Source organism: Castor canadensis, chromosome 6 (genome assembly GCF_047511655.1).
Source record: "Castor canadensis chromosome 6, mCasCan1.hap1v2, whole genome shotgun sequence".
NCBI classification, from domain to species: Eukaryota; Metazoa; Chordata; class Mammalia; order Rodentia; family Castoridae; genus Castor; species Castor canadensis.
This window is the reverse complement of record NC_133391.1, coordinates 91,972,997-91,986,863: the sequence shown is the minus strand read 5'-3', so window position 1 is coordinate 91,986,863 and position 13,867 is coordinate 91,972,997. Positions and strand designations below refer to the sequence as shown.

At 34.2% G+C, this 13,867-nt stretch overlaps 1 pseudogene; it reads right to left on the bottom strand.

Moving 5' to 3' along the window:
- Positions 1–9,575: 9,575 nt before the first annotated feature.
- On the bottom strand, positions 9,576–13,193 carry LOC109678120 (large ribosomal subunit protein uL16-like; annotated as a pseudogene).
- Between the last annotated feature and the right edge of the window lie 674 nt (positions 13,194–13,867).

Below are 13,867 nucleotides of genomic sequence, written 5' to 3'. Positions count from 1 at the left end.
CACTATGTGTGGGTTATGTAAGAAAGCAAATAAAATTTTAGCCTAATTTTTTTTCAACATTTTGCAGTAAGCATATATTGATTTTATACTTTTTTTTTTTTTTTGGTGGTACTGGGGTTTGAACTCAAGGCCTTGCACTTGTTAGGTAGGTGCTCTATCACTTGAACCACTCCACCAGCCTCTGATTTTATAAATTGAAATACATTTGAAGATAGATATTAGAATAAGTGACAGTAAATGCTGGGTGCAGAGTGTGTGCTTGTGGTCCTAGCTAACTGGGAAGCTGAGGCATGAAAATCACTTGAGCCACAGTTTGAAACCAGCATGGAAATGTAGTGAGACCGTGGCTTAAAAAAGAAAAAGTGAGAGCATTTCAAATCTAAATGAAGAGTATGCATGTGTCTCTATAATACAAAGTTATCTGAGAAAGGCATATACATTTTACATGAAAAAATAGATCTATCAAGAATTTATAAACTGATGATTCATAAATTGAAAATCTTAGAGATAATGGACAAATAACTTTCAGGATGGGAAAAATTGTATGAGTAAGCTTATTGAATAAAAATATGATTCATGAGTTTAAGTGCATTGTAAGTATTGAAATATATAGTTACTTAAAGATAAACTGAAAAGAAATTTTCTTCAAGTCAGCATCAGTTTTATACCACAAGTATCTACAAAATTTATACTACAAGTATTATATGTATATCTATAATTTACATGTTTTGAAAAAATTATTGTAGTCTGTACCATTATTTTATATTATCATGACATTTTAGCAAGCAGATTAATAAAATGTCCCCTGATTTAACTTAAACAAGAATTAAATTATGAATGTAAGAGAGCATATACTTTGGGGAAGCAATTCTTAACAAAAACTTGGATCCAGGTGCCAGAGGTTCACATCTGTAATCCTAGTTTCTTGGGAGGCTGAGATGGCAAGGATTATAACTAAAGGCCAGTCAGACCAAATGGTTCCTGAGGCTTCATCTCAACAAAGTAGCTGGGTGCAGTGGTTCAGATCTGTCATCCCAACCAAGCTGGAGGCTGAGATCAGGAGCCTCGTGGTTCCAAGCCAGCAAAATCAATAAAAAACATTAATGAGATCCCCATCTCAACAGAAAAGAGCTAAGAATCCTCTAATACAAATTGAATACATTTTCTGAGAGACTGTTTTTAGGCAAATGCTTCAGAATCTTCATCTTGTTTTCTCATGACCTGTAACATGGCTTAGTGAAAAAATCCCCATAAGCTGTGTCCTCTCAAGAACTTAATCTCCTTATTTGAAAAGTGGTTTGCCTTTTTTTGTCTGGTTGGTTGGTTTGTTTCCACATTTGAGGAAGGACATTGAATACTTATCATTCTCTGTCTGGCTTATTTTGTTCAATGTGGTTTTCTCCTATTTCAACTATTTCGAGATAAATGAAAGGATTACATTCTTTATGGCTAACTTATACACTATTGTGTATATATGCCACATTTTTTAACAGTGTTTCTGTTGATGCATATAGAACCTGATTCAATATCTCTGCTACTTTGAATAGTGCTGTAATAAACACAGGTACACAGTCATCATTTTGTCTATATAAAAATGATGACTACATATATATAATTTCAGATATATAATGAGGTGACAAAATATATGATATTCTATTTTTAGTTTTTTGAGAAATTTCCACAGTGCTTTCCATAATGATTGAATTAATGTACATTCTCACCAACCTTGCTAGCACTTCTTTGTTTTCCACATCCTTGCCAACATTCATTATTTTTGTTTGACTAGTATTGATAATAGCCATTATAACTGGAGTGAGGTGGAATCTCACTGTAGTTTTGATTTGCATTTCCATGATGGGTAATGATAAACCAGAAAGTAATACATTAGTAAGTCTAATTAATGAAGAAAGCCAAGAGTTTCTAGAGAATTAAGAAATTTAATATAACCCATATTTGGATGAACATATACTGTATTACCAGTGTGAAAGAACATTGCCTGACATTTACACACAGAAATATTGAACACAAATCAGACAAAAGCTTGTGGATATACTACATAGTTACACTTTGAGCAAATCCATTTTTTATAAATCAGTGTAGCTTTTCTCTATTAAAGTATATTTTTTGCACCTGAAATAAAACATTTGTAAAAGTTTATGCTCACTTGAATATCAGCATATATAAAGAAAAGCAAATAATTTCTTTAAAATGTGGGAAGAATCGTTAGCTTTTGCCAATAATAGCAAATGTAAAACAGGAAAGATATTCATGGAAATAAAAAGGTATTTTAAAATAAAAATTTCATGAATGCATTGACTTACAATATTTCTTTAACTTATAATCAAATTATAATGGTATTTATATTGTTTCAAACAGTATGGCATATATCACCCATTTCCTTAACATATGTATGTATATATATTTTTGAGGCAATGTAAGCTGTTTCTTGCAATTAACTGAATATTAAGATGATCAATTAGGTGATGAATGTACTTATTAGGTATCTGGGAGGTGAAGATGAAATGTGTCATGGTCTCCACCCCCATGAATTCAGAAAAGAGATATATAAAGGAGTGACCATTTTTTTCTTTACTTATCTATAAGACAAATCGCTTTTAATATAATATAGACATGGAAATGTCACAATGAAACTCCCTGTACAGTTATCTTAAACCAACAAAAGTACCTTTTTTCAAGCACAGAGACCAGGAAAGTAAAACAGGTTCTATCTGGGGGTTGATACCAGTGATGGGGATAGGATATAAGGAAAGTGTATAGAAGGGTGAATGTAGTGGAAATATTATGTACTTATGTATAAAAATGGAAAAATGAGACATGTTGAAACTGTCCCAGGATTGACAGGAAAGCAGAATGAAGGAGAATGATCCAGGGGGTGAATTCACCTATGATATAGTGTAAGAGCTTTCATACATGTCACAAAGTATGCAAAGTACAACAATATAAGAAAAAAAGCTGACTTTTGATAATTTTTCAAAAATAAAATTTAAAGGATATTTTTATTCTATAAATGCTTATAAGTACAATATATTTTAAGTTTATGTCTAAAGAATATACATATACCTATACATATAAAACTAACAATGAATATAGTCATTCAACTGAAAGCTTTATATTTGTGAAAAAGATATGAATAAATAAAAGGTGCATATTAAAAGGACAGAAGCTAGAATTTGTTAAGATACATGGAGAATGGATGATGAACACGTTGAAGGGCAGGAAAGAAATTTATTGTGAAGTATTGCCTAAGTGCCTAAGAATATCAGCTGATTAGGGATCTATTTCAAAACAGAAAATAGAACAAGGTGATATCTACTAGAAGAGTTTATAGGAAAATGGTTTATTATAGTAGCACCTCAAATACAATATAAAATATATTCCCTTTGTATTCTATCATATGGGAATGTATTTAATTTCCATCAATCACATTTTCCCAGCTTTCATCTGAAGCATCAGTAAAGAGGAAATATTAATTATGAACTAGAAGGTATGGTCAGGACAAAGTCACATACAATGTATGTTTTTCCTCACTACATAATGGAAAATAATTTCATCATCTTGTAAAGAAGATATTGAATCTGAACTCAAAGAGTTAGATGAACCATTGTCACAGAACAAACAACTAAGGGACAAACCTGAACTGAAACCAAAAATCAAGCTCAAGCCCGTATGAATGTCCACATCCACATTCTTTTCAACATAATATGTTGTTTTTGAGATCAAAGTTCCTCATATCTTACACAGAGAAGTAGCAGTACTAAAGAATATGGGTAAATTTTTAAGATTGATTTTCCCATTTCTAAGGGTTAGCTTCGAACATGCCTTTTTCTTGCACAATTAAAATAATAACTATTTTAACACAAAAATACAAAACATTCTTTCACAACAGATGTTGTGATTTTTTTCTTTTAATATCCTAAGAAAGAAAACATCTAACACCTAAAAATCCTATGCAAAAATTGTCTGAAAGTGTATATTTTGAAACTTTTATTTGTAGAAATATTCTCACACTGTTTAAATCCATACTTGTACTGAATCCAGAAACTCATATACATATGCAGAATTCTACAATATGACTATGAAGTACCAATCTGCTATATCAAGTAATGAAGTAATATAACTTTTAAAATTCAAAGCAGCCAAGTAGAAAGAAAATAGTAGAAAATACTTTCTACCCTAGTGAATCTTTATAAATGTTTTATAGAGTAGTATGTCTGTCTGTGATCAATTGCCAGCCCAATTCTATTTGAGTTTGAGTCACTACAGTGAAATAAACATCTGATAAGTAATTTTATTTTTAATGTTTTATTTCTTCAAATATGGCTTTAAGGTGCTTTATAATTATAAAATATTTCATAGAATAAAAATCAAAAGAACTTGCAAATAAATTGTTGTATGAACTACTTGTTTTACTTTTTAAAGGCAGAAAGAAAATTTGGAAATCAATATTATCTGCTCCTCCTAAGCAACCTTTGAAATATAATTTGTTGATTTTAATGACACAGTAGAGTATTAAGAAAACAGTGTAAATAGTAAATCAGTGATAGAGGTCTCAGCATACATCACTCAAGTGCGATTCTTTTGTTTTTGGTTCTACAGCTTGGTGTGGTTTTTAATTTGCAGTTATGTGAATAAAACTTTCTCCTGAAGACTCTTGTCCTTACCTTCCTCTAATCAGAGTTAGTCACACAATATTACTTAATCAGAGCTCATACATCAATCCATTGTAGCTGTTTACTCAGCCCTCAGAGGTAAATGCCAATTCTAGGAGCTCGAATTGTATGGTATACATCAAGACTAGTTGTGGAATTTTGTTTTCCATTTAAAAATGTAATTTCATAAAGTTGTTTTGAAACAAAGACACTCACAGAAGCCTTTTTAATGTCTTGGTTATTCAAGGGGATTGGACTTTGATCACATGATAATGCAAGAGCACACAAGGGAGGTATGAGGATAGGTAAGACACCCAAAAAATGAGATAGCATTTTTTGCCCTCAATGCAGAGAAACTAATGCAGATACTTTAAAGCGACAGAGGCCAATAGGAGAAGGGGACCAGGAACTAGAGAAAAGGTTAGTTTGAGAAGAATTAATTTAGAATGTGACACACATGTACAGGAAAGCAATGCGAGTCAACTCCCTGTATAGCTATCCTTATCTCAACTAGCAAAAACCCTTGGTCCTTCCTATTATTGCTTATACTCTCTCTACAACAAAATTAGAAATAAGAGCAAAATAGTTTCTGCCTGGAAGCGAGGGGATAGGGGGAAAACAGAGGGGGTGGGGTGGTTAAGGGAGGGGACTGGGAAGGGGGGAGAAATGACCCAAACATTGTACGTACATATGAATAAAATAAAAAGTCTTGGTTTTAAAATAAAAGTTACCTTGTGTCTTTTATTACATTTTCAGTAGTTTGTTATAGTATTAAACTAATTAATTTTATTTCCTAAACCAAAAGTGCACATAGATTACACAGGTCCATAAGGCTTACTATGACTGATCACTATCATTACTAGGATTTTTATGATAAATTATTGTTCTTAAATAATCATTTTAATTACTGATTTTTAAAGGATAGGCAATATGAAGCAAAACTGGACTTTTTTTTAAATTGTAGCTTTATTACAATAGGCAGATCAACACATAGACTACTGAAATGGAAAGCATGCTTGGAGGTTCTAGCAAGGAAGCACAGCTATGGGTATACTGTTTACCAAAGAATGATCTTCTTCTGTCAGGGATGGTTGTCCTCTTTGACTGAATGCAGCTTTGGACTCATGTGGAGCAGTGAGGGAGGAAGGGGACACTCACCTAGTCATCCAGATCAGTTGAATCAACCCAAATGATCAAAGGGGTGACAGATGTCACAGTCAGATCGCCCCCACATCCTAGACTACCAAATTTGATATTGCATGTATTACATATGTCATTTTAAATTTCATGACTATATACCTACAAGCATTGGTTTATGTTACATTTATATATATATATATATATATATGCACAATATATATATATTTTATATATATATATAAAAATTTCTTTTTTTTTTATTATTCATATGTGCATACAAAGCTTGGTTCATTTCTCCCCCCTGCCCCCACCCCCTCCCTTACCACCCACTCTGCCCCCTCCCGCTCCCCCCCCAATACCCAGCAGAAACTATTTTGCCCTTATCTCTAATTTTGTTGTAGAGAGAGTATAAGCAATAATAGGAAGGAACAAGGGCTTTTGCTGGTTGAGATAAGGATAGCTATACAGGGCATTGACTCACACTGATTTCCTGTGCGTGGGTGTTACCTTCTAGGTTAATTCTTTTTGATCTCACCTTTTCTCTAGTACCTATTCCCCTTTTCCTATTGGCCTCAGTTGCTTTAAGGTATCTGCTTTAGTTTCTCTGCGTTAAGGGCAACAAATGCTAGCTAGTTTTTTAGGTGTCTTACCTATCCTCACTCCTTCCTTGTGTGCTCTCTCTTTTATCATGTGCTCATAGTCCAATCCCCTTGTTGTGTTTGCCCTTGATATGTTTGGTGAAGAAATTTGAGATAACTGAATAGGAAATGTCATTCAATTTGCATTTATTCCTGTAGAATGTTCATTATCTTTAAATGGGAAGTAGAATTGTATTTTATCATACATTCCTTGTATGTTGTGTTTTGTTGTGTACTTTCCAAAAGTTAGTATGTATTTTCCTCAGGTTCTCTTAAAAGGAATGATAATACATTATTTACCAAGAAAGTTGGATAATTTGAAGAACATTTCTTACAGAGGTCTTAAACTATGAAAAAAACTCAGTTGCAGAGGAGATATAATAAAATCTAATGAATTTCCATTTTCTCTTTAACTGTATTCAGCAAAGTAGCATCTAAGTAAAACTGATATGCACTTTAATCTACATTTAAAGGCAAAGTCATAATTGAGATTGAATCAATGATTTAAATAAGAAATGTTATACACCAAAGTGTAACAGATTATATAAACTAACATGTATTAACTGCTATTAAATAAACTGTGATACATAAAAGTAAGAAATTATTACCTTTGAGGAGTTGAAAATGTTATTGAAGAAAATAACAACATAAAAAATTTAAATTATATTTTACAACTCTAAAAAAGTGATGTCTTTAAAAAAGTGATGTCTCAAAGAAGACTTCCAAATAAATGATTCCACAATATTGTGTCTGGAGTATGAAGAAGAGAGAGTCCATGTTGACTGGAGAGGTGTGGCACTGCTTTGTTGCCCAGAGGAAAGAGAAGGCTCTGCCTAACTTGGACCTTGGAAGAAAGAACAGGTACCACATAACTGTACCAGAGGGTTAAATAAGGTCATCCATAGACATACAAACTGTTCTTTCCTGGAGTTAATACGCTAAAGAAAATTTGCCTTTCTGTGTCTTTTTTTGGACAGAATTTGTGAAATCCTCAAAGCAGTTAGAAAAACACTGGATTAACATCAGTTAAAGAAAGAATAATGCTATGCTTTCAAGGAGTTACAATTAGTATTAGCTATTTTCATGTTTCTCAATTTCCTGCAAATATAACAAATGAAATAAAAAAGGAACTATAATTTCCAATGAATAATTCAAAAGTGCCTATATATATTAGTATTCATTTAATACTCACTCAATAAATAGTTATTGAATAAAACAAAGCAAAAACTTTCCATGGTGGGACTTACTTTCAACAGGAAGAAAAGCACTGAAAAAATGTAGAATATTTGAAAAATTAAATAACATCTCTCAGTTATAAGAACAAAAAATAAGAGAAAGAGAAAGGATGAAATGGAAGGAGGCTATTTTAGAAATGGTAAATAGGAGGTTTGCTGTGAGCATGTGGCATTTGGACAACACTCAAGTCTCAGCTTTTAGTTCAGATAATAAAATCCTTATTATATATTTTTTTAGATCAAATAATTTATACAAATAAGTTAATAATTTAATTTATAAAAATCTACCAAAGGGGTGCAAGTGAATGCACTTCTGCAGAATTCTTTCTAGCATATATAAATGTTACAGAGATTTATGTTCCTATCATAACATAGTAAATATGACTTCGCAGTATGACATATTCCCTGACACGGGTGTTAAAAAGTACATTCTCTGTATAAATACAACAAAAAGATATGTTAGAATTCAAAAGAAGAAAAGATGAGTAAGAGAGAAGAAAAAGGGAGACTCTTTCAAGAAATTGATACTCAAAGTAAATCCTTCTACAAATCTGGAACTGAGATATTATCAATTAAAGGTAAAATAAAAAACATTTTAAAAGAATTTCTCAAAGTAGGCTTTACTCTAATTTCAATTCACTTTTCCATCCAGCTTATATGGAACATTTTTCCCATCTGAAAGCATATTTATTGTTTAATATAAACAATTTTAAAATATACTTTTAAGTTCTCTCTGGGATAGTATTAAATATAGAAAAGAATAAGATGTGAATTACAAATGCTTTGTTAAATAGTTTAATCTGTTACTGTGAAAATAGTGTATACAAAACTCACAGGTTAATCCCTTAATGTGCCAATCATATGATTTTACTTTTATGATTCCACATCATTCACTGATCGTGTTTAAACTGGGCTGGGGCACTTATTAAAATACCCATACTTATAGAATAAATCAGTGCTCAGTATTCTGGCCATGAGTAATATATTCCACAGCATGATGTGAAATTCATTATTCATTATTAAACAAATTCTTTTTATATATGACCAAAAAGAAATTGATTTTGCAGCTGCCCAGGGAGTGCTGAAAGATTAAAGAACTATTAATGAGAGATCAGCTCAGTTACCATTCTGCAATGGAACACAAAAATACTTTCAGCTCTGTGAAAGTAAGAATTATTTTAAGAGGCACAATACATTATTTTAATAAGTAGTTATAATGAGTGGTAAGTGGTAGTAATTCCACATATGTTAAGGAGAACAAATGAGCAAAAAAAAAAAAAAAAAAGGAAAAGAAAACAGATTGAAGGATAAAGGGAATGTGTTTACATTAGAACAAACACCTACAACCGTACTTTTTGGAATGTAAAGTTTCTCCAATAAAGAAAAGTAGGATTTCCAGAAACAAACTATTTAAGTTAATTTATAACCAATTAGAAATTTCCTTAAAAATAGCTCCAGCCTATCTCAGCACAACAAAATCATTGCCACCTCCTATAAACTTCAAAGTTATAGAGGTGATATTTGTTAGAGACCCCATCTGGACAAATACAAGAGAAAACTATTAAATCTGTGTGCATCATACCCAGTTTCTACAGATTTACCCAAGTCTATAAAAACTCTTTTTACAAGGACAGAAAGTAACGTGGTATCTTTTATAGTACTCTATTTCTGTCCTTCAGATTCACATGTAAACCTATGGCCATGGCAAAGAGGAGAAACAGAGAGGGAAGGGATTCCTTGCATTTAGGTCTTTAAATTCAGCCTGTCGTGAAACAAGCTTTCTCTAACTCTTCCCTATGAATAAGGAACAAGAAGAAGAAATTACGACAAGATTTCGCTTGAGTTTTCCCCACCCATTTGAGGAAGAAAGACAAACAACTTTGTTGACACTTCTAATGTGATATCTTGGGCTTGACACAAGTGTCAAAATCGGAGCACTGAGAAAGTTGAGCAGTTACTGGGAGCTGCCTAAAGAAGCACCAGAACACAAACAGACTCCATTACTTATTTCATCTCACTTAACACACAGAAGTTCACAGGAATACACTCACTACCCCAGTCACCTAACATTTTCATTTCATTCACTGTTTAACTTTTTATCATATTCTGATTTACCCACGAGTTGTATTTCCCTGGTCCCTCAGTGCTTGCTAATTCTCTAGTCTTAGGAGCCAACATTGGCAGATCATCCACCTCGTCCTGATCATTATGAGCGTTCTTTGACATTTCAGTCAATTACTTAGGAATATCTCATCTATTGGTACTTCCACAAATTGCCATCACTAATGTATTCTATTACTCTTAACCATTTCTCAATCAGCAAAACTGAAAAACTAAAACTGGTAGAGTATGGCCTCCATGTAGTGATGTTGGGAATTCAAATCCTTTTGCACTAGCTCTTTATTTTTATGTTTTTAGACAAAGGTTGATCTCCAATTCATGTGAAATGATCCTCTGCCCCAGCTTCTTTGTACCTAGGGAGCACCTGCCACCACATCTGGATAATTTTTTTATTTTTAAAACAATAATTTAATATATTTTGTATTAAAAATGAAACATCAAAGAAGACAGATGTAGAGAAATATCCAGCATTTCTTAAATTCAGCTTGCCTTAATTGAATGATTACCATGGAGCAGGCTGTGGGTGAAAGTGGGAGAACATACAAATGAATAAAATATAGCCCCTGATCAGAAAAGGAACTCATTATCTAAGAAGGAGTGACACTTAAACTGAAAGAGACTGCAATATTTACAACTCTGTAATAGTAGAACTTGAAGGCTCTGTTACCTGGGTAAGCTGTTAAGTTGCTAAGTTTTGAAGGCAAGGATATTGCAGGAAAGAAAGGCATCTTCACTGAGGAGGATACTTCTGAGTTGTGTTTTCAAGAATGACTAAGAAAGAAGACAACAGGATGTCCTAAATAGAGAAGAGTATCACAGTGTTAGAAGCATAAAAATAACAGCATTTCAAAAAATATCAGACTGTTTAACACAGAGGACTAAGTAAGAAAAGAGACTCTGAAAGAGAGAAGGTTAAATATTCAAGTGAAAATGTTGCATTTCACAAACACTTGTAGCTAGAACTGTAGCAGAAACTCAGCGGGATGGTTGGTCAGACAATAAATATTAGATTAAAATAATAAAACACAACTGGCTCACTAGAAAAATAAACAAATTATCCAAGGAAGAAATTATTATAGGAAAAGTAATTTGCAAATTAAGTCCTAAGGAGGAAAAACTTTAAATCCTATAATGCTGTTCATTCTAAAAATTTTATAGGATATCATGTTGTGAGTGTATTCATGCCAGATCAACAAGAATCTAAGAATTCTGCAACCCACATTAAAATAATTCAATGATTAGAAAAGTGTTTGTTACTTGGTTAATGTAATTGGGACATGACATGCCTAACCTTTTGATTTTTCAATAAAAATATGGAGTATTCAGGCCAAGTTGACAACAGTTGACTGTCTCATCACCATGCAATATAAGGAAACAATGAAATGGTAATTCTGTCAATTGTTCTAAGGTTTATTTTATAAATAAAAATATCACTCTGATACATATTGTGAAAAGCAAATTCATTATATAGAATGGATGCCTTGGGGCTTATTCCCACATGGACCTCAGAAACACTGGGGTCAGCATTTTTTGATTTACCAATTTTGTAGATGTATTTTTTATAAACTGGGTTTACTTAAGGTGAGTGATTGAGCAAATAAATAAATGAAGCATTTGTGACTTGAAAATGTGAATCAATGAATACTTACTGGTTGAGGCCTAAGGGAATAAGTAAAAATAATGAGTCTAATTCACATCTGACCTGTTTCTGCTCAAAGTAATATAAATAGTTGATCTCCACTCTGCACTGCCACAATTATCTTTCTTCACATTCCTCTCAAAAGCTTTCTGTCAATACATATGGTAACTTAGAGAAAATTGTGTTCTCCTAATATGACAGCTTAACCAAATTGCATGTTAGTTATAATTGTGACCTATAATTAGAAGAGTCAGGAAAATGCATTTTAAAACTCTCTCAGGAAAATTCAAAATGTTCATTGCCCTTCACTGCAATCTAAAGTACAAACCATTCACTTCTTAACCATGTGCCTGGATGAATACAAAAGACACAGTAGTGGAGGAATGGGGCTGGAAATAGTTTGAATCCATCACACACACACACACACACACACACACACACACACACACACACAGAAGGTGGAGGGGAATGAGTCACAGAGAAGAAGAGAGTTCTCAGCAATGGTTAATAAAACATGTATGGTGGTAAAAAACTAGCTAGCATTTCTTGCCCTTAACGCAGAGAAACTAAAGCAGATACCTTAAAGCAACTGAGGCCAATAGGAAAAGGGGAACAGGTACTAGAGAAAAGGTTAGATCAAAAAGAATTAACCTAGAAGGTAACACCCACGCACAGGAAATCAATGTGAGTCAATGCCCTGTATAGCTATCCTTATCTCAACCAGCAAAAACCCTTGTTCCTTCCTATTATTGCTTATACTCTCTCTACAACAAAATTAGAAATAAGGGCAAAATAGTTTCTGCTGGGTACTGAGGGGCGGGAGAGGGAGGGGGTGGAGTGGGTGGTAAGGGAGGGGGTGGGGGCAGGGGGGAGAAATGAACCAAGCCTTGTATGCACATATGAATAATAAAAGAAAAATGAAAAAAAAAAAAAAGGTGTAGGCCCAGAGTTCAAACCCCAGTACCACAAAAAAATAAAGTGCGTAGATTGCACAGAAACATTTGTAGCAGCAACAAGTGAAAGTGACAACCTCTTTGGCAAGATAGAGCAATCATTTTCCTTTTAAGTGGACAGGATGATTTATTGTTGCGTGTGATTAAGGAGGGGACAGCACAGTGGGGAGCCCTCAAATGCAGGGGACCACGATTAGGGATCTATTTAGCCCCACAGCCATCAGGGATGAGCTACTTCTCAGCTACCCTATCTTCAAATTCATCTGCATTAAACTTGGTAAAGCCCTACTTCTTTGAGATGTGGATCTTCTGGCGGCCAGGGAACTTGAACTTGGTCCTGGGTGGGACCTCAATAACATGTTCCTTATTCTACAGCTTGGTGCAGATGGACACGATTACCTGACCAATGCGAACCCTGGCCACTGTGCCCTGGGGCTTCCCGAAGGCACCCCACATACCTGTCTGGAGCTTGTCAGCCCCAGCACCGGGCAACATCTTGTAGATGCGAATGACGTGGAAAGGGTGCAGTCGAACTCGAATATGAAAGCCATCTTTGTCACAGCTTCTGCCATGTACTTGTTGGAACTAATACGGGCAGCCTCCAGGGCTTCCTAGAAGAGCTGCTCATCTTCATCAGACACCATGTGGCCACAAAGTGGGAGTTCGTCCACTTTCGCCTTTTTCTGCCCCACGTCAAAAATGTGGATCTTGGCATCAGGTACACCTGGGCAAAAGCAAAATTTTGGGTATGGCTTGTTCTTACAATACCAGTGACATGGGGCGGGGCGGCGACTCATGGCGACACCAGGATCTTCCTTGGGGAAGGAAAAGAGGCTGCAATCATTTCATAGGTGGCCTGCCTACACTCCCTGTAAGGCTGCATTATTACATAATACAGCATGAGCAGAGTGGAGGATGATGTAATCACTCACACTTACACTTTGCGTTGTTTGAGTTCAAGTCAAGGAACTCTGTACTATTAACTGTGTTTTATTAAGTAACAATAAAAAGTCCTGGGAGAAAAAAAAAAAAAAAACATGTATGGTGGGTAGAAGTCCAGCAGAGACCCTCAGCATCCATGGGAGGCTCTGTTACTTATAGTACAGACACCCTTACATTTCTGGTGAGATTGCTTTCTACATAAAGAGGTTTGTGGACTGCTAACCGCTTCCTGACTCTTGGTGGACAGGCTTCTTCTTTGGCATTAGAACAATTAACCACAAAACAGATGTCAAAGCTCCAATATTCAGCCCTATACCATCCATTCTCAGAGGGAAAAAAAAAAACAGAAAAACAAGCTTAAATAGACACATTTGACCACAAAGAAATCCAACTCACTACCTATCCCCATGATTAGACTTACTCAGACTAGTCAAAGGGTAAGAGATTTGATCATAATTATAGAAAAACTTTGTATATCATTTAGTTCATTACTTGTGAAACCTCAAGTAAAGTGGTTTTAAGATTTGCC